The 22,838-nt window shown below is 35.3% G+C and overlaps 1 protein-coding gene across 7 annotated transcripts in view; it reads left to right on the top strand.

The window, feature by feature from the left end:
- Positions 1-963: 963 nt before the first annotated feature.
- The window catches only part of LOC113497967 (muscle calcium channel subunit alpha-1-like), a 68,728-nt gene continuing 46,853 nt past the window's right edge, over positions 964-22,838 (top strand). For 5 of the 7 annotated variants that reach the window (XM_026877817.1, XM_026877819.1, XM_026877818.1 and 2 more), the window contains exon 1: positions 964-1,989. The gene's annotated coding sequence lies outside the window, so the exon portion shown is untranslated. The remainder of the gene's footprint in view (positions 1,990-22,838) is intronic. The other 2 variants (XM_026877820.1, XM_026877823.1) reach the window with 1 other exon arrangement.

The raw sequence follows: 22,838 nt of genomic DNA on the forward strand, positions 1-22,838 counted from the left end.
AATTGGAGAATCTATATATACTTAATACATAAAGCTGAAGAGTTTGTTTGTTTGAACGCGCTAATCTCGGGAACTACTGGTCGGGAAAATGTGAAAAAAACAACTTATAACTTATATCTTCTACCCACGGGGACAAAGGCGCGGGCAACAGCTAGTTAGTCAGATCGTATTTTTGTGGAATGTCAAATTAAGCATTGATGGATACAAATGTATGAAGCCTTTTAGGCCAAGGTCAACTCAACTTTGCATGATGAACATGAAATAATCTTTCACTCACTAGAACTTAAAAATACGATTAATTACAAAAAGAAAACAGATTCTTGCTATAATTTTCGAAAACCAAATTAAGGGAATTATTTTAATAAATCACGGCATTACTTGCCGAAAAAAAAACAAAATTGATTGCATCCTTAACTCATTTCTAATACTTATAAATTCGTAAGTATCATTAATACAATTAAAAACTTAACAACAATTCAAATCGACCATACAAATCATACAAGCCAAACAACGTCATGAAATTCATAGGACACCTAATACAATGCCGTAACCTGGAATAAGGGCCCCATTCCAATACGGGCCCTAATAACCTCCCCCGGGGCAACGCATACATATTACATAATACTTACCCCCGGGTGCGCCTGCAGTACCGCCTTATGGAAACTTTTGTGTAATTTTATTAGAAGCTTTGTTGTTTTTTATCTGAATGGAAGATCTATAGTCTATAATATATTTATTTTAATAATATATTTTTGTATTAAAGTATACCTAAGTAATTTATTATTGAATACTAAATTTAATTGTTGTTTAAGTATTTTTTGCTATGTTTAAACATAGACAGTTTAATCAAATGCTTAGATTTTGATAACTAGATAATAAAGAAAAATCTTTATAAAAAAAAGAAAAAACAGCAAAACGTGTATAGTCTTTTATTATCGATAGCAAGTTATTCCAAAACAATATGTTTCAATGTCCTTTACTTTAAAGAACAAAATGATACGTAATTTTTATTTGGTCTCGTAAAATCTTTACATAGTAAATTCTATGTGACGTAAATTTCATGTCAACATTTTTCTTTGTCGTTTCGACAGAAACCCCGCATCCAAATCATTAAAAGAAGTTTATTGCATTTTTTTGTTCGAATAAAGGTAATCATACGTGTCTAATATTTATTGCAAACCGATTTTTGTCATACCCAGTCGTCACCACCTTTACAATAAATCTAACACATAAAGAAACCAAATATTATTATTCATTAAACAACAAAAAAAGGCAAAACCTAACTTTCATTAACTATTATCCAATAAATGTCTTCCCGAGTTCAAATCAATCACCCATCACCGCTGATAAACATCTACGGAACGCTAATTATTTTTTATAACGCTGTTAGAGGTCTGCGCCGAGACCGACGCTCCCCGTGACCTCTCTGCTAACCTCACAATTTTCCTTATCCTAAGACATTTACTTAAGACCTTAACAAGATAAAATAAAGTCTAATTTAGCTTATATTATGCTAAAATGTTAGTAATTGTTCGTCTGAAGTACAGTCTTATAATTAAATAGCCAATAAAAAGGATGCGACTGCATGTACGTTGCCATTTCGAAAATAATTCATCGCTTCTTCGAATCCAGGTCAGGTTAGCGTCGCGAAGTGAGCGGCGATGCGCGGCGCAACCGGCCGAAGTGCGCTGCAGTGCGCGCGCCGCCCCTCGCCACTACCGCCCAGTCCTCACCAGCCAAAACCTTTGCCTCTCAAAAAAATAATTAAAAAAAAACAATCAAGGCGTGTACCGAAAACGAGAATTAAAATTGGAAATAATAAATAAAGATGGCGGTCGTAATGTTTGTGTCGCGGAGTCGTGCGGCCGAGTACTAGTCGCAATATGTTACGCGTCATGTGCGGGACCTAGGCTTTGTAACATTGTGGTGTGTATCAGTATTGTGTTGTGTGTGACTGTTCGTCGCTGCTCAGCCAGCTGTCTTGCCCTTGTGAGTATATTTTTCCTTATAAAGGGTGTAGTTCGTCCCCGGGGATCTGAGCTCTAATGTCACAAGTACGTAAAAACTCCCCCTTTAACTAAATATTTACACCCTGTATATGTGCTATAATAGTAAACTATTTGTAGACCCTTATATTCTAATTAAAAAGCTTTTTTTTCGTTAATGAAAACAGTTAATTAATTAATAATGTCAACTCCCCAGGAAAGGTTAAGTGAATTAGTTTTGTAGTAACCTATTCGTAATTGGATGACAGTAACCTCAATTTGAATATGCACTGTTATTTTAAAGGTTGTTAGCAGCTCTATGTACCTTTACATAAAGCATATATTTTCCTCACCGCTTTTTAACATCTCTGCACGTTTACTTTAGCAATATTATGTTCCTTTCTTTTTCCTGTCCCTTTTCCGACCTGTGTTAAGTTCGGCTTACCGTCTTACTGGATTTACCTGAATATTCCAGGGTTTTATAGAGTAAATAGATATAGTAGGAAAAGAAAAGTGATTGTTATTTTTTGTAAATTTAACTTTTAGTAGCAAAGTTGAATTGATATATTTATGTATAATATACAAGCCCATGTTACCCAAATGCTGAGCACGGGAATTTTTATGTACTCTTTCTAAAACTAAATACATATAAATACGTTTTTAATACAAGAATTATCTTCCTAAAATATTTTTTTACAAAATTTATTAACATCTAAATACTCTAGAAAACAATCAATCTCATACTAAAAAAATAACTTAATTAGATACATACACAAATTATACTTATTTCAACCCCAAAGGTCCATTTTCCTGCAGCATGTATTTCGCATCTACACCTATACTGCCTCACCTGGTTTCACCCTCGGATTTCCACTTCCTACGCGTCTCCACCGGCATGTCACGTGACATACCACTTTCACTTCATTCCCTCATTTCAAATTCTTTCGGCATAGTTTTTTTATTGTCTCCATAACTATTTCGCGAACTATTTCCGGTTTCGGTATTTCTTTATAAGCGCATGTTTATTTATCGTTCCTCCATTTGTACGAGAGGAAGAAAAACCACTGGATTAGTATAGTAGAGGTAGTTTTAGATTTTTAGAGGCCGAAAACGCCTAGCAAAAGCTTAGTATAACATAATTCTGGCGGCTTAAAAACTAAATTGTTGTCAAGCTTGAACGTAACTTGAAAGAGTTTCTTATGTCTATCTGTCGTTAAAGTACACCTTAAATTGATGAATACAGCGTAAGCATTAATAACTAACTCAAGTATAGGACATATATTATTGTTTCTTCATTTTTGCAAACTACTATAATTTATCATGATTTTTTTTTCTATAAGAAGAAATATTCCCATTACAAGCGAAATTCATGTTTTTAAAGCGACATCCAATTGTTATTTTTTCAACGCTTCAAAACTAAATTTTGTCTTACATTTTGTATAAGACATATTTTATGATACGGTTCCACCCACCCTCGTTTCGTTTCTCATACTTGCAACTTCATGCCTATTACCATCTTCAATAAAACGGACAATAAAATACGATAATACTTGTTATAACTGATTTCATCTATCACAACTATCCTATTTAATATTCGGTATCTGTGAAATAGCAAGCCAATTCCAGGAAACCTCATACGCTGGGATAGTCTCCCGGATTATCAATACTAGCTACGCGAACAGAAACTTCAGGAACTAGTTTATAATACTAAATGTCTATTTTCTCATCATCACACAATATTACAATAACTAGTTGGATACTTAAATGGAGAATGGTGTGAAAGATAAGACCTGTGTTATTGGTGACCAGCTTATCCTCCGGCAGAAAGCTTCAAAGTTCATATTAAAGGAGAGCTAGAATTCTCCAGCGTCTAGTCCTAGGATTCAATTGATGAAATCGTCAGCTTTAGACTTTAATAACAGATTATGTGAGATTTTCGGGTATTTTGTTTAGATTCCTGATAATTTAATTCAGACAAATAATTGCCACCATTTGCTGGGTAGAGGCTTCTGGGAATAGATTACTATTTGAGAGTTCCTTTCAGTTAATTTTACAGACCTACAACGTGGTCGAACAAAATTGTACAACTCAACAAGAATTGTTTCAGTTTTTTTTTACTCAAACCGCTTTTATTTTCTAATCCACCAAAGAGAAACAGGGGCATAGACTCCAATCATCTCTTTTTTTTTGTTACCAAAAACGATCAAAAAACCAAAACACCCAATTTCAATTCCAGCTGATTAAGTAATTATTTTTGTAACAAACCAATTTACTCCTATCCAAGGGATACAACGATTGTCTCTGTTTAGAAGGGACTCTATCGGCCCCTTAGGATAATAATTACCTTTTAGCCGACAAAGGAATATGTATTCTTTGTCTATTGCCACTGGACTGGTCCTTTTCCTCGCCCCTATACCGCGCAAAGGCTGCGGCAGAAAATAAACAAAACTTCGAATTAAATTCTCTTTTGTACACAGAAGTCTACTGCGCTTGGAGTTTGCTTTGCGTTTTTATTTTGTAGAGTAAGGGGTAAATAAGGCTTTTTTATTATCTCGCCTCTGTCTTCAAATAGAGATACGGTAGAGGGTTTGTTTGTTTGTCTAACATACATGATTATGTTATATGATGTTATTTTAAATTAATAGAAGACGGGAAAAATAACGCAAACGATTTTTTAATTCATTTACTTTACCCTTGACTGCTTGACATTTTGTCCACACAGCCGTGGTCACAAGTCGACTGGTCATGTAAACATGCAAGGCGTTAGTTTAAAAGTTAACATATAACGTTAGCTGGGATTCAAACTTAAACTCATGTACGAATACTGACATAGGTAATTAAACCTTAAGGTGCTGAAGAAGTAGGTAAAGTAGGCATTGACCATTTAACAATAATTTGATGTTATTCATAGCAAATTTCAGTTTTTGGTATTCAAATCTAATATAATATTTGTTTTCTCAAAATATATTATTTGTACAAATATCTATCAAATTTCTACACAAATACACTGTTACACAGTCAACAGTAAGCACTACAAACTCTGCCTACCCAATAACAGAGTAAACACAAAGGTTTATTCTGAAAACAGTCGTCGATGAAGGTAGCAAGCCATTGTTGGTATTGTTGCAGAATGGCCCGCCTGATAGATTCGCCATTCTATCAACAATTGGCTCTCTCGTAGATTCTATAAAATAAGGGTAGGCTGATTTTAATCTTAAACCTATATTGTTAAGGTTTCTTTTTTCTTGTCTATTGAAGGTGTTACTTATGTAAGGTGTACTTCTATGTTTTGGACTGTATGAACAAATTTTTGAAATCTACCTCCGAATTGTGGTCTTCAAAATTCATTTCCATATGAAACAGTTCAAAAAATCCAATATATGTTTTTTTGTTTGGTAGTTAATAATTAATATATATTTGCCCGTAGCTGTACTATCCTTACCATTAAAAAAATATAAAATAAAGCGACCATATGTTGGATATGTTGCATACGTTGCGTACGAACAATTACTTTATGTTTTATTTACATAGTTTTGCACATGACTGTACTAATACACCACCACATACGTAATATCAAATGTCCACACTTCCCAATCCATTGCATACGTTGCATATGCCTCATACTTTGCATACGTGGACTAACTTTGTCTCTAGTTTAATACTACGCTATGTATACGTAAGTGAAACTTTGTTAGAATTTGGATGAAGTTACGTAAATGCTTTCTGGAGTTTCATTCATATTAAATCAATGTTCAAGGGAGCAAGACAGATGTAAGAAAACAGGCTTTGCCCTATATTGTAAGGGATGGTTTGTTTATTTTGTTCCATTGTGATTTAAGGAGGAGCTCGTGGCTAAGCTATAACCGCATAAGTGATTCGATCACAGGTTACGACGCGGTTGGTCCGTAGATGGGTGACCATCTTTGTCATAACGAGTTCCTCCGTGTTTCGGAAGGCACGTTAAATTGTGGGTCCCGGCTGTTATTCCTACATCTTTCACAGTCGTTACAGGTAGTCAGAAGCTTGAAAAAGTCTGACAGCCAGTCTAACCAAGGGGTATCGTGTTGCCCAGGTAACTGGGTTGAGGAGGCAGTCGCTCCTTGTAAAACACTGGTACTTAGCTGAAATCGGTTAGACTGGTAGCCGACCCCAAAATAGTTGGGAAAAGGCTAGGCCAATGATGATGTGTTTTAACCTCTGACGCAAAAAGGGGGTGTTATAAGTTTGACGTCTCTGTCTCTTTGTCTGTACATTATGTGGCATCTTGCTCAGGAACGGATTGAGCGAATTTAATTTAAGATGTTTTGTATTAAATTTGAGTTTTGTGCGAGTGTTTTCAGACATGTTTCATCCAAATCTGTTGAGCCATTTAAAAGATAAGGTAGTATTTATAAAGTGAAGGTTTTTAGTGTCGCGATGTCGGTTTGTTTTTGTATGAAGGATATAAAAAGTTGTTTTTTATATAGGCTATTTTGGATCCCAATGCTGGGCAAAGACATATCCTTTTCTTTTCCAGACTTCTCTATCTTTACCTACTACATAACAAACATGCTATTAAAATTTCATACAAATGTAACAAGAATATAAGTTAAATGTACATCTAAACACATTTGAGATTCAGCTCAACTTATTCCATCCGTCATTAGGTGGTACTTGTAAACGTATGATGACGTCACTACACTGCCCCCCCCCCCTCCAGTCGTCACTGTGTTTGCATAAAAAGTGCAATAAAGCGTCCCATTCACTACGGACGCTGTAACCGGGTCATCGGAAACACACGGGTATGTATTAGGAACGTGCTCGTTGCAGGTGTTCACAAAATTGCATAAAATAAGTTTTATTTACTCTGCATACTTTTTCTTGTATTTTTTTAAACCACTCTTGCATTTCGTGAGGTTCTCAAACATTCAACTCGTATGCACGAATAAACCCAGACTCAGGACAAGCATTCTTGAGCGTCGCGCACTGATCGTTTGGCCTGATGACCTCAACCACTCGGCCATCTGTGCAGTCATGTGCATTGTTGCATACGTTTTTTAAGTAGAACTATGCAAGTTTTGTAGCTGAGTTTATAACTTATTAAAATAGCCTTAATTTTAATCAACTCGATATGATATAGTTAAGAAAAATCTTAGCACTTTGGCCAGTCAGACAAGGTGAGAGAAAAGGTAACAAAATAAATCGTACAAAATAAAGATACGTAAACATTACAATTTGCAACCATAAACATATACGCAACAAAAACTTCTAAACTACGCAGACTAAATAAAGCCTACGACGAATATACCAAGGTATGCAAAGGCATTTCCGTGCAAAGCCTTCGCTGTATGTTTCCACAATCTAGTAGCATCCGTGCTCAACGATGCGATCTCGACAGATGATAAATAAATCGAATGCATACACGTGTGTCGGCCATATCCTAGCCTGGTAGAATAGCTAATATTCTGCTTTTCCAGTGAATGATAGAATTGACTAAAGTCTATGAAATCTAGGTGCTTCAATGATGCATTTTTGCAAGCATTTGGTAGACCGATAACTATAACGGGCTTCATCATCATCATCTCAGCCTACAGCTGTCTACTGCTGGACATAGGCCTCTCCATTCGTTCGTCCATATCGGGCTTAATTAGGGTAAATTAGGGTATGCCAATAAGGGCCAATCTCCTGACCGAACTAGTCATATTTTAGTTAGGATCTGCATTCGCAATGAGTATCGGAGGGTCTCAGATGAATAAAGATAGTTAAAGGTCAACGTATGACGATAAACGGCTTCACTAGCTTACGATACCATTTTTGAAACAGAGTCCGCACTAAGAACGTTACGCCTTATGTCGCGGGGGTTAACAAACATTCAAGTCGTATGCACAAAGACACCCAGATTGAGGACACGCATCACGTCTTACGCGGGGATCCGTGCAGTCAAAATTATTATGGCTCTTAAATTATTATTAGAGCACGACTGTTTATAAACTTATGACTAAAATATATGAATACGCCGCTCCGCTAAAACTCCCATCCGAATAGTAAATAGGACGAATTAGTTTCCTAATCGTTACGCTGTAAAGCTTGCAGCTGCGTAGTTGATGGGAAAATTCCCATTAGCTACGACAAATTGTAACAATTAGTTTCGAGTCAATTTGGTCTCGAGACCTTCAGATAAAGGACCTTATACACGTGTATAATAACCCGTTTTTCGTTGTGAAGGGGAGATTTTGTTTACCAAGCGATTAAGGGTTGATATTAAACGGTTTTTCGTGTTTACCGCGTGTTTGTTCTACAAGATAAGGTTTTACCGACCTTAAAATAGGTGGAGGTGTTTATTTTGGAGCTTAAATGATCGCATCGTTACAAAGGATCTGAGTTTTATGCAAATTGGACATCATGATTAAAAATTGTTGGATAGACAGTAGCGATAGAGAAACAGAAAAATCATCAAAAAAATGTATCGCATGTATTTTAGATAGTTTTAGCATATTAGGCAGTAGGTATAACAATATTTCACAGCATATTATTATTTCATAATTATCTTTTAGACAAAGATGACTTTACATCTACAAGATTTCATCCCAATCCATCCAGGCGTTCAGAAGATCATTTAAAAAAAACGAACAGACAAATAACACACAAAGAAACGAAATATATAATGTATTATTCAGTCCAAAATATAGAGCTTACTACGTATAAAGCGGCTGACAGAAAATGCAAATAGATTTTTATACCCAAGTTAAGCAAATTCGGGAGCTGTAGCAAAGCCTCGTTTTACATACACCAGCCGAGGCTCTCCGAATTGAAAATTACAATGTGAGAGGTTTTTGGCCAACTCTTCATACTATTAAATTTGCGGGAGTAGACAGCGATAGACATCTTTTTGTTAATTCTGACATATCGTTTGTCAGTCTATTTTTTGTGAAAGGTCTTTAAGTAAATTATTTTCTTGTGCTGTAAGAAATTATATTGCAATAACTTAATTATCTGGTTTATCCCACCGCTGGGCAAAAACCATCTTTTATTTTTGTCGTTCTCCTATCACCCTTTTCTGTCACGTTAATCCTACTTGCGCTATTCTTCTTTATTTCATTTGCAACACAATTCATATCACTTATTCATTTGGAACAGGATCCTGACCAGTAAAACCGCTACGCTTCGCTGTATGTAGATCTAATTTATTTTCTAAACCGAGCCTTAAATGAGCCTACACAGCTACAGAAAGTGATCACTAAACCGCCATTATCCCAAAACAGGCTTTAAAATCTTAACCTCAAAGTTCAATCTTCGATACATCTGAAAGGGATAAGTGGGTATTAATTAATAATATATAGGGTAATGATTGCTCCAATGTAAGGTGTGCAAACTTTGCAAGGGACTCATTAAGATAATTAATTATTTATAGTCGTATAATCCGATGAACGAGGATCATCCGGCTTAGATTGAAAGGGGATGAAGTAAGATCTTATAATTCAAGCCAGTTATACTGTGGAGATGAGCAGTTATCTAGGTATGTTAGCTTAGTCTGGTCCTAAGTGCCAAAAACTAAGTTAAAAGAGAAAAGATAGCCGTTTTTGTATTTCTAGGATAACATCATAATGTATCCTGTATTCCAAACAATCTGAACCTGAGATCATCAATGTAACTCCTTAAGAGAGTTCTTAAGCTCAGCAAAAGTACAATTTTATTCGATAATTTATCATGCCTGAAAAGGACCATACCTGACTTTAGGAACCCGTTTCCAGACTCAATTTTATGTTTGTGCAGAAAACAGACAAAAGTTAAATGAAAATTACCAACATTCGTATGAAATTAAGCAAAAATATAATGGAAACATGAAGTCTGGAGCGGACACGTTTCAAAATGTTTCACAAGCGTAACTTTGGAGGCAAAAATTTGAAAGCTGCGAATGTTAGGGGCTTCTCCGAAACGTTTTAATTTGTCCCTCCAAAAGTTGTTGAAATATGTTCGTAAATAATACGAACCCCGTTAAACGTGGAAGTTTCGAAACATTTTTTTGTGACGTCACGCGGAAAATCCTACTCGTTTTGATGAAATTAGAATTTTCAATTTTGCGTCAAGTTTTCTTAGAAATTATGTGGAAGAAAGATTGAAAATTTCAATAAGTGATGCTGTTGCTAAGATTAAATGTAAAGATGAGCTGGGTTCTTATATCTAGAGTAGACTCATGGTTCGGCAAAATTAACTAAAACTTAATCCAAAAATTAGTCTGTGTGCGATTAAAAAATATTATTCCTGTGAAGAAGAACCGGCAAGAAACTCCTGTGAAGAGCTTTGACGTTTCTCTGTTCATAGCATGAATAGTCTTTCTCCAGAGAGCAGTGAGGCCTTTGCCGAGCAGCTGGACAAACATAGGCTGATAATAATTCACAATTAAGATTCAAGTTCTTAACTAAACCTCCGTGGTCGAGTGGCGTACGCACCGGTTTCAAGGTGTCGCTAGCTTTGAGGTCCCGGGTTCTATACCCGGTCGGGTCAATGTAAAAATTGTCATTTCTACATTGTCTCGGGTCTGGGTGTTTGTTTTACCTTCGTTGAATCTGAATTCCATAACACAAGTGCTTTAGCAACTTACTTTGGGTTCAGAACAATGTATGTGATGTTGTCCGCATTTATTTAATTAAACCCACTGCCTGTTAAACCTGGGGGCTTAGACAAAGTAACATCGCTTTGTAGCGAAACGATACCGAATTTTGACATCGTCTGTGAGATAACGACAATAATTTCTTAGCCAATGTAACTCGGTTGTCGTGATCGTTGTGACGAATCGAACATTCGTTAAAAACAGAAATATTGTTTATGGTATCGAACATTTTGCTGTCACCGCTGTCCGCGCAGTTTCATTTTACATAAACAGTTTCAATGAAGTTTGTTAACCATGCAGTTTTATATTATGATTAGATTTGTTTGATTATTAGATTTATTTGATATGATAAGAATAATATTCTTTTCTATTAAAAAATGAAATGTGTGTGTACTAGTGCACAAAGGTAAGAAGTGAAACTTCTTTATGACCTTATTTTTAGAAAAAATATTTGAGTAGGTACCAACTATAACCAACTCGACATAAATTGGTTAAATAAAGTTAAATTAGAGAAAGTTTACCAAAAGGCTTTTATTATTCATAGACATGAGTACAAATAATGAAAATGTAATAATATAAAAAATAAATTTTATCTTATCACTACTGAGTATTAAATATTTTAGAAAAAAACGTACCATAATTATACCCAAGTATTGGAAAAAGAGATTTAATTACTCACTTTTTTTAGAAATAAATAATTAATATAAATATTTACTATATTACTATCGAAACGATTCAACAAGATCTACCTCCCAACGCAATAATAATCTGCAAAAACCATTGAAAACCTCCTTTCAAAAAATAAAAATGACGACTCGACTCCGTTTGCAAGGAAAAAACTTAAATATACGTAAACACTTGACATCTAAAATCAGCTGTTCAATGAAATTCGGCCATATTGTAACGATAACTACAACGTTTGAACGTTCGTTTCGTTATCTTTTTTGTCGATCACGATCGCGACAATAACGAACACCGAAAGTGCTGCTTGTCTACGCATTTGTATGGAACAAACGCGATGACGATTCGTTTCGTTATGATTTCGTTATAAATTATTACATTGTCTACCAACTTGCGATAACGATGACGATTGACCACGTGATTTAACGCGGCTTATGTCAATCCCATACAGTTGAGTCTTGTCGAACTTCGTTATCGTTTTGAAATTGTTACTTTGTCTAAGCCCCCTGTTCTCTTACTAAGACATAGTCTCATGCTATCTCTTTCAGATGAGCTTGAAAACCAGCGAAAGAAGACGTTAAAGAACGACTTAAAATTAAATTGAAAGTGAGGGTAAAATACTCATACAAGTACAAAGATAATCATATTACCCCAAGCAATGATATAATGCATACTTAATACTGTACTAAATTGATTTGATTTCGTCTCATGAATGGAAACACAATTAATATGCAAATTTGTATAATTCGTGTTTGCCGCGCTAAATGTATTAAGGTGTGATGTACTATTGATTTACAAGACAATAGCTATTACACATGACTTCACTTGTAGTTAAAATACTAGACTGTATTCGTACCACTGCTGGGCAAAGGCCTCTTATCTTATAAGGACGGAATGAGTATTGATCATAACCCTTACTGAGTTGTAGGCTGACGATTTCTGATTGTTATATATTGCATTCAGGGGGTTTTCCTTCACCATTAAAGTAGTCAGTAATGTTTGAGAATAATAAATGGTTGAAGATGTTACATAGGTTCAGAAAAGCTTAGACCTTGTCTAGATTTAAAAAGATCAAGAAAGTAAAAATCTCTATTAAGAGTTTTTTTAGAAAATATTTTACGTTCGAACCTGCTACCTCGTGCACACAAAACAAGTCAATAAAGCACAACGTATATCTCGACTGCATAAAAGTCACGACTATAACGAACATCACTCTCCGTGTACAATAAGATACCGCATATCGCATTTTCCCACCACATTTTTTTATGAAAGAAACTCTCCGGATTAAGCCATCAATATTATATTTCATTGCGCTTTCATTTGGGTTCCGACTTGAGTATATTTGCTAACATTATGTTATTCTTTCCAATGTTCACCCACTTATAACCACATTTTTAATCAAACATTACTAGGAACACTCGCAATAATTCACTTTTTATATAGAACTAACTTTATAAAAATCGATAAGAGATATTCGAGATTCGGGAAATATTATACCACACACAAACAGAGACGCAAAACTTATAACACCACTTTTTTTTCGTCGAAAACTTTTAAGACTACAGACAGGACAAATTGCAAAACAATTTCTAAAACAAAATAGCATGAATATACAAATACAATGAACTTTAAAATATATACATTAAATATAACTTTTATTATATATACATACATTCAATATGTATATTCTTGCAGATATATATTGGTGGTTTTACGAACAACTATCATAAAATAGATTGAATCCCACCATCTTAGATGCAGCCAGACCCATCACGGTCCGCGATAAGTGTTGTTGTGCACTTAAAGATATAAGCTATGCTTAGCGATGCAAAGGAGCTTTATCTGAACATGTAATAAATGAGAAAATAGTTAACAAAACACAAATAGATATTCAACCTGTTTTGACCAAGGTTTATATTGTAAATGCCCCCTTGGATCGTGGAAATAATGAACAAATTTCTTTTAGAAAGCAATGGTTTTTCCCGAAAAATAACAGACCATTTACTAAATATGATCAGCTGATAAGATATATTATGATCATCAGTAACCTTTAACCAACTTGAAAAAAAACATACAAATGACTTTAAATAAAAAAAAACTGAGAAAAATTTGTTGAAATTTTTATGCGCCCAAATGATAGCTATTTCACTTTAATGTAAAAAGAATCAACTGAATACTCCTGCTTTTTGAAGTCGGTTGGCCGCCATCTATCGCTTAGCTTACGATTGTGTGGCACAGACCTTACCTCGTTTATTGCTGAGCTAGCTAAAGAACTACATTTAACAATGTCTAGAGGACTCGGTCTGGGGTTGACAATTGTCTTTTTTAATATTACTCAAACCGTTTATTATGTAAGCTGTGATTAAATGAAAGCGCTGCAGGTTTAATACTGATTTTTTTGGAAAATAAAATTTATCGATTTTGAACAATTTATGTCTAGATTTAAATATTGAATACTAGCTGTTGAACTTAGCCTGCTACAAATCGAAAATGATCTCACAGGAACATCAGCATAAAAACATCCTATATGTTAATCCTTGTTGTAAACTATCTGTGTACCAAGTTTTGTCGTCGGTTTTTGCGTGAAAGAGGAACAAACATCAATACATAAAAACTTTCGAGTTTATAATTATTTTTTTTCTTCCTCCGCTTACTATGCGTTTAATTCTTGTATCGGATTGTTTTACGACATACAAGTCACAAAACACCCAGATTCAGAACAAACATTCTTAAATCGCACAAAAGCTTGTCGTACGTGGGGTTCGAAAACACACCAGGTCACGCTCAACCCTGCAGTTATTTATCAAATAACGTAACTTAGTAATTCGATATGCATTAAAATTATTTCTATAATATACTCATTTTATATGAATAAAAGTATGTAATACACTCTCTCGACTTTCTCAAGTAGGTAAAACAAGTGGCTATAATACAACAACACCAATTTATTCCTCAAAAAACGTTCAAGAAAAACAAAAATCTTGAACATGGCCTTCACAAGAGTTTATGAAGTATTTTATTGGTATACATGGAATATTAAGCAATGGGGGGAAGTACCCTAACATTGACGTAACAATATAATATTATTATGAGTACTAGACATTTGTTTAAAAGTTAAATTTCACCCGGAAACAGAACAAATGATCGTGCTAATCACACAAACATTCGAATCGAACAAACGACTGAAAAACAGTGCCAGTCATGTGAATATGTGTTAAGTATAAAGAGGGAAGGAATAACAGACTGTCTGTTTTCCTGTCCTTCCGTCCGTTCATACCGTCACAAATGATGTATAGCACCAACGAATGAAAATATAGATCATGGTTAAGCAGTGCTAATTACAGTCATAAATTTATCGGTAGGTAAGAAAAAGTTATTTGAAATTTAGTATTAATCTTTAGCCTATTTGTACAGTCGGACACTTCTAACTCCCGACACTGAGGGTACCGCACTCGATTGCCTCTTCCATCTACTCCCCTATATTCCATGGTTCTCCATAAACATAATTTGGTTGTGAAGCGGCGATAAAGCTCGCTCTGAAACATGCGAGGCGAGCGCCCGGGGACTGAGAGATTGATTGGACGATGGTCGCTCGGTTACAACGAACTTATCGCTAATAGGCCACATGAGTTTGACACACTTTCAAAAGTTTCAAATTGTCTACTATACTTATTTAAGACTTTCTTTGCCGAGGTGTGGTTTACAGTTGCTAGTTAAATTTGTTCCTTATAATTCAGTCGTCACCTACAAGTGTAAACTTATTTTTATATAATTGCTGATATAGTAACTATTCTATAAAATAAGAGGGAATTTTCTGAAAATAGAGAGAGACTTTTTCCAAAACTACTGATTTGTTTATAATTTTTATCGAAATTGGTCAAGCCTTTTCGGGGGAGTATAGATATTCTGACACGAGAACCTTACATATGTATATACGAGATGACTCATTTTTATCTATAATGTTTCGACATCATTCGTCGTGACACTGGAAATATTTTTTGAAAATAAATAATTCAGGCAACTTTTGAACCATTTACCAAGTACCGTGGGCAGACCATTTTCCTTCCATCCTTTATACACAAGAATTTTTTTTTGAATCCAATTTGTGCCTAAATGCTTGTAGGAAAACCGGAGAAAAATTATTTCGTGACCTATCTCGATTCCACCACAGGGCTCAGAATACTTACGATTTTTATCAGCTTTTCAGTCATTTTTCCTAACCAACAATCAAGTTTAAATATTTGTCAAAAATTTATAACTACGTATTATAGTTTACATAAATTTTTTGGCTAAGATAAAACTGTAAAAAATTATCATCCCTCCTTGTAAAACACTGGTATAGTTACCGGCACGGATCTTGATCGCTGACCTTCACCTGCGCAGAAGTGATTTTTGTGTCCCTTTTGCGGTATGCAGTGAGGCGCGGGGCGGACTCAAGTGCAGTGATTGGCCCGCAGGGCATCGCGTCATAGCCGTCACTCGTGATTGGTTGAAATGTGTTCTTTGCTGCAGTTGCATGCACCTCAAGACGGCTCAAGATTGGCGTTTTATTTTGTCACGAGCGAAAGATGTGCAAAGCGATTCCCACTAATCCGCCGAGCGCTCAAGATCCGTGCCGGTAACTATACTTACTTATATCTGGACTCACCCCTCAGTCGTCAAAGCTTTATCTGGCTTGCAGACACCGGCTCCACAGAGATCGATAATAGTAATGTTAATAAAATCGACGTGAGTAAGTCGTGACCTTTCAATTTGATTATTCTTTATCGACTGCTAATCCTGCTTAATGCCCTTTTTAATGAGGGGTGATGTTTGAACAGCTGAATAAAACAAATACTTTGAAAAGCAATGGAGAAAAATGAGAACGGAATCTCTAAAAATATAGAGTCTGTGTGTTTATCAGGTTCAACGCTAAAATTGTCCATACCAGTGATCGTATAAATCAGGATGAGGTTATACAGAAATATATAGGCTACTTTTTGAAATAATTTAAACAAAATATACATTATCTACTCAAGGAGGTTAAACAAAGTTTGAATTTCTAAATTTCGTTTAAGTTAGTTAGTTATTCTACACCATGAATGGTAGAATTCTTATTCTGACGTAATTTTAGAGTTTAGCAAATATACTGTTCTTTATTCTTAGAAACAAATTTATCTTTATGTCTTCAAATTAATTATAAAATAGCATTAATCACATGAATTAATGCCAACCTATAAATGCCAATATAATATGCTAATTTTATGTTATAAAAAGACATATTATTATCAAACCCACGCCGATCTACACACAAATTGATTCACTATGAATAGAAGCACGGATCATTAAATTCGACATAAAATTGTGTATTCAAGCGGAGCCGGGCGATTCAGCTAGTTCAAGATCAAAGTTATGATTCAGAGTCGAATGCACAATATATATTCCTTCAGTGAATGCTTACTTTGCATATTTGTATAAAATGCATTGTTTTGGGGTCAGCAGACTTTAAAGTGGGAGGTTTAAAGGGTATTCAAATGTTTGTGAAGAATTATATCTTTGAAGAGTTTATTAAGATGTGCGAATGTTTGTTCTTGAGAGGTGATTGTACGTACTTGTTTTATGAAGATACTAACTGTTGCAGCAAAATCATTACTTAATTTAACGCAGTTGGATAAAACTAGCCCATGTGTGAATTCACGATATCAGCAGTATAGAGCTGGCGGAGTAAACGGCTAGACCGGTCTTTACCAAAATCATCGAAATTGGTCTATCCGTGCGTGTATAACGTGCCTGTCCTGTCTGTGCCATAATAGCTCAATAACGAATGAAGTGGTTACAATTTAGTTTGTTTTGTATTAAACGTGAATCATATGCGAGTGTTTTTAAACATGTCTGATAAAAATCGGTCGAGTCGCTTAAAAGTTTTAGGGTTTGAAAGTGGGGAGGAATAACCGAAGTCGGCAAATATGCTTGAGTTAGCACTTAAATGAATGCGCACAGAAATAGAATATTGATGACTTAATTAAGGGAGTTCTTAGCTTAGCTTACGAGAAACGGAATATGAAAATCCTTTTGTCAAGTGAGAGAAAAATTACTAGATCTCAGTCTGCCATTCTGCTAAAGATGATTTATCTGCGGGTTACCGCAGGAGGTTTTCAAAATTTTGTAATTTAACCTTGAACAAGAATAATGACCTACTCTAAACAGACAATTTCAGGACTGATACAAGTGCAATAAGAAGCTATATACCAAACTAATCTCAATAAAACACAAATCAGCAAACTAAACGAAAACAATATTTATTATTCAAACAGCCCGCAAGTTTCCAGTCCAGCCTCTTCGGGGAAGACCACAACCTCACGCCGACACTTCAAAGGTTCTAAACTTCGGTTAAATATTAACGGGCGTTTAACAGCTATCGTTAACTGTCGTCACCCATTGTGTAGCCTTGATAAGGATCCGTAGTACGCTATTATTTAAATCGGCCCTTAACTTGTTGTATGGAGTTAGACCCGAAGAGAATTGTCTCCAATGTCCTGTGGTTTTGTCAGTTATGGTAATAGTTTTGTTATTTAGAAAGATAAGGGCTTTGAATATTCATATATGATAGATGTATAGATAGCGGAGTGATTGAGGTCACCAAGCCAAACACTGCAAGGCGTGTCGCGTTTTCGATTCCCGCGTGGGACAGGATCCAGTATGAGTTGTGATCTTACTAAATAATTGGCCATCTGTATAAAACTATAGTTTGCAATAAACAATTGAATTGAATTGACAAGCGTTTTTGTGATCCATGAATGCTGGAGTTCTTAGTCTGAATGTCTTTGTGCATGTGAGTTGAATGTTTGTGGAACCCCCCGCAACACAAGGATTATATCCCTGAGAGCTGAGTCGTTTTTTTTTATCTATGTATATTGTCGCGTGACTTATCGGAAAGAAGTTTACGAAATGTTCTTTTTGGCTTAATTGAGGTAAAATTTTGATTTTTTTAAAACACCCACCTCCCTTCAATTTCTTCTTTTTGCTACGGTGACAGAGATTAAATAGTGATTCATAGCTTAATGACGTTTAACCTTGTTACCAGAGTAAGTTTTTTTCTGACTCTTCTGCTACACAATCTGACGTCTCATAAAAATATCTACATCCTAATCCCGTACTATATCGAACTAGCTCTAAACGATCCCATTCGTTTCACCACCAACCTTGGCGCCGTACGTATAGGAAACTAAACGAATATTAAATCCATGACTCACACAATTGATAAACAAGGTTATATTGTAAATAAAAACGTTATTTATTTGAAGATGAACACTTGTGAACACTCGTCTGTCCGTCTGTCAGTCGTGTGTTGTTTCAAATGTTTTCTACTATTGTGTGATTATTGGTTAGTTTCAGACCGTTTTTTCTTGATGTAAGCAGTAGGTAATGTAGGCTAAAGACTTGAATGAGATTTCCTGATTTATCTTTCAGCTAGTTAAATGAAACTTGTAAGATCCGACTTCTTTTTATTAACGTCTCCGGCGCGTTGAAATTGATTTCTTTTGTTGCTGAGGCTTTCACAAACATTCACACAAGATACCCGGACTTCGAAGAGACTTCTTTGGACAAAAGAATAACAAAAGCTTAACAAATTGCATATAAATTGAATGTGTATACGTAAAGTCGTTCCGGTTGAATTTTTAAAAGTTAATTTTCAGGCACTTATAAAAACGGCTAGACCGATTTTGACATTTAAATGCAGCGATAAAAACATGTGGTTTTAGATGTTTTTTAAAATCTATTAATTTTATTATCAGTAATTGTTTAGAGAGACGACCTTAACGCTTACCGCGCAGGCTGACTCCATGCGACCCAGGGCCCCGATTCTGCTATTTTACAATGGCCGATGAATGAATGGCAATTGAATTAAATTTGGAATTATTCCTATTCTCTTAAGCATTTTGCCAATATAATAATTGGAACTTAATTGTATTGACCTTGACTATATCGTCCCGTACTGAATTTCCAATTATTGTGTAAAAAAATGCTTAAGAGAAAACGAAAATTGTCATTTTAAACCAAATTTCATTCATTCATCGGCCATTTTAAATAGCAGAATTGGGGCCCAGAATAGTGCTCAGTGGGCTAGAAAAAAATGTTTTAGTAGTTTTAAGGCAATGATCAATTCCCTTTCTACATATAATCCCGATACAATCACTAATGGTATAGTGACTACTTATAATAGATGCTCGTAAAGCGGGCGCACTATTTTTGCACCGCATGTAGGTCATAGGCGCATGCATGCGCGTGCGATTGTATTCCGAGTCGTAATTGTGACTTACCTGCGCCGACGACTAATGGTATGTTCTAGAAGTCTTGTAGTTTCAGCTGGTCTGGCTTGGACTCTTAGTTTTGACTGATTAAGATTGAGTGGTGTAGTGCAGACCTGTTTGTTTTTCAAAAGATTTCTAAAAAGACGAATTTGTTGATGAGTCTGTATGATTTTTTTTCAGAACTTTACTTTGTACTGCATTAGCCGTTTTTGTTTTATTTTTCATTTAACATAAATATAAATTATCGTTGTAAATGTTACATAGGATAAGTTTCTTCATTAATCAATTAGTTATCACCATGGATTTTCTTTAGCTGCTTAAGCGTTAGCGTTACTTCTTGTAAAACGAAAAAGCAACAAAAGCGCTTCATTCAGTCCGAAGTTACGAGGTAACGAAAAACAAAACAATCGAATTGAGAACTTCCTACTTTTCTGAGTGGCTGAAAAAATACCTTTTTCCAGTAGTTCGTCAATTCTACATGCTGAAAAACATGAAACCTATCGACTGTTTTCATTTTCCCCTGCACTGAATAACACACGGCTTTATTATTTCCGCAATCTGTCGCCGCATATACAGTTATGCGACGACTCATGATTATAAACAGGAAATGACGTCACTCACTTTGATCATGCATACGTTGTCTTTAACATAAATACATTAATGATAGTTATTATATTGTAATTAATTTTCATATTTTGATAGTGGAGACTGGAGTTAATAGGATTTGTGTGAATAATAATAATAAATAAATATTAGTGGGTTTTAAAATACATAGGTGATTCAGACGATTCAATTCCAGTGAAAAAACCGGAAAGTGTTCCGCACAAAGGGTTCCGTACAAATAAGCTAAAGAAAAACCAAAAATCCATCTGTTCGTCAACTTGCCACCAAATTTTGGGTGAGAAATACTAAATTATGTTTTGTATGAGACCATGGCCCACAAAAAATCACAATTTATTTCCATTTAAAAAGACTATGTTTTGTCAGCGCCTTTGACCATGTAAGGTAAAGAAGCCTCCTTTACTTGCAATTATTTCATACAACAATACAACATTATTTTTAACACAATTATTAAAGTCAAAACGGTAGTTAGACTTGAAAAATTAACGTTCCCGTCAGAATATCTCATTTCCCTTATAAGATGTGCCCCAGCTACATTAGAAGCTTCTCCGCAACTAAAAGCTTGCTAATATACAAAAGTATAGAAGAACCACTTCACAGGATACTTCAGAAGGAGAGCTCATTTTTATTTTACTTTCAGAGTATTTTTTTCAAAATCAAAAATCAAAATCCATTTATTCAAAATAGGCTACAAAGTAGCACTTATTGAATGTCAAAATATACAGACAGCTCCCCGTATCGCCCACCCTTCACCGCTGCCTAAGTGCTCTAGCTGTGAAGAAGAAACGGCGCAACAAACTCCACAACATAGCACGCTGTTTTAGTGTATATTTCTTTTCATAATACGACTCCTGCACTAAGTAATTTAATCCTTGTGTCGCGTCCTTGTATCACAAGCATTCAAGTTTCATGTACATAGACACTCAGATGCATCACAAACATTTACACATGTTCTTGTATACGCGGAGATTGAACCCACACCGCACAGGTCACCACGGCAAACCCAACGTGGTGACCTTAATCACTCGGCTATCCATGCCGAATCACAGTCATCACCTTGATATTTGACACTAAAATAAGTTTTATTAGCAATCATATAGATTCATTCATTGCCAATGATAAGTTTTAGCAATCAATTAATGAAACTATATCATTAATTCACTGCCAATAGTGAGTTATCATTATTGAGCAGGTAAAAGTTCACCTCATTTAAAAGTTACTTAGATATCCTACTTAGATAGCTATGACCACTTAACTTTGTTCAGACTTGTTCTACTGTGTACCGCGGTATCGTGGTCTATAATGGACTCTATTCAAGCTGTAATGGATCTCATCACCTGACGCATCTCACGACACTTATAATGTACAACATCTCATATCCTTGAAATATTTTTTAGTTTATAAAGAATTTAAATCTAATTACGTTTTATTTAAGCATTTCAAATGGAAAACAATGTCAAAACATAGATCCTATGTTTTGAATTCCAAATCAACTTCAGCCCAGCTCTCCAGAATAAGGTTTTTCACCGTACTTTAAAAAGAAAACAACTCCCGCATTATTTTTTTAAAAATCTTTGTGTCGCGGGAGGTTTCACAAACGTTCAAGTCACATGCACAAGGACACCCAAACTCAGGACAAGCATTCGTGTATCACACAAATGCTTGTCTTGCGCTGGGATCGAACAGTTCGCGCTTAGTGGGTTTAGCATGATGACCACCACACTCAACCACTCGGCTATCTGGAAATCTTTCTGACGTTCTAAACAGGTTTTTTTGTCAAATACCCTATTATAATCACCAGTTTCAACAAGAGCAGTCCAAACTAGAAAACAAAGCGGCAAAATTCCCGTTCTCTTTATTTTTCAACCCGTCAGCTGCCGATGACGTTGTTGAAGGACGCGACGCCGACATTTGAGGGTTAACGCGGCTAAAGGCCAGCCTGCCTAGTTTTAATGAGGTTTTGTTTAGTTTCCAAACTGATAAGAGAATGTAATATATGTTAATTGTTCGGAATTATAATGTAAGGTTGTGACTATTTTTTTATCTCTCAAATTGTCGAACTAATTACAAATTAATTGCTTTTTGAAAACCCGCAAGTACTTATCTGGATCTCTCTAATAGACTAGTCCGTCGATCAGTGTATGCCGCGTCAGCTCATGGTTGGGGGTTCAAGTTAAGTCCGAAGCTAGTCAAGTGATCCCAACAAATACACATTCTCAAATAGTTTTAAGTTCACTTCTCGAAAGTCATTAAAGTATATATGAATTTCCTTTTTACGTCCCAACTATTCTTCGATACATTGAACCACAAAAGGAGGAAAAATTCTAAGTTTCTAAGTAGATTATATATCCGAACTATTCCTCTTCATAATACCCATATACTACCTTATTTCCAAAGAATTGAGTTCATTTAATTAGAAAGAATGTGTTAATGCTGTGACGTAAAAAGACTGATATTATTAATGAAAGCACAAAATATCCCACATCTCCTTGAAGAACGTGCTCACAACTCATGTTATAAAAGTAATAATATTCATAATCGTCTTCTCATAAATTCAAGGCAGCAAAACATTGTCGTTTGATGACGTCACTGGCCACGTCACTGATGACGCAGCAAGCCGACGCACTCCGATGATAGTGAGCTTTTAATAATTGATGGAGATTGAATATT

This window comes from Trichoplusia ni, chromosome 10, assembly GCF_003590095.1.
Source record: "Trichoplusia ni isolate ovarian cell line Hi5 chromosome 10, tn1, whole genome shotgun sequence".
In the NCBI taxonomy this organism is placed as follows: domain Eukaryota; kingdom Metazoa; phylum Arthropoda; class Insecta; order Lepidoptera; family Noctuidae; genus Trichoplusia; species Trichoplusia ni.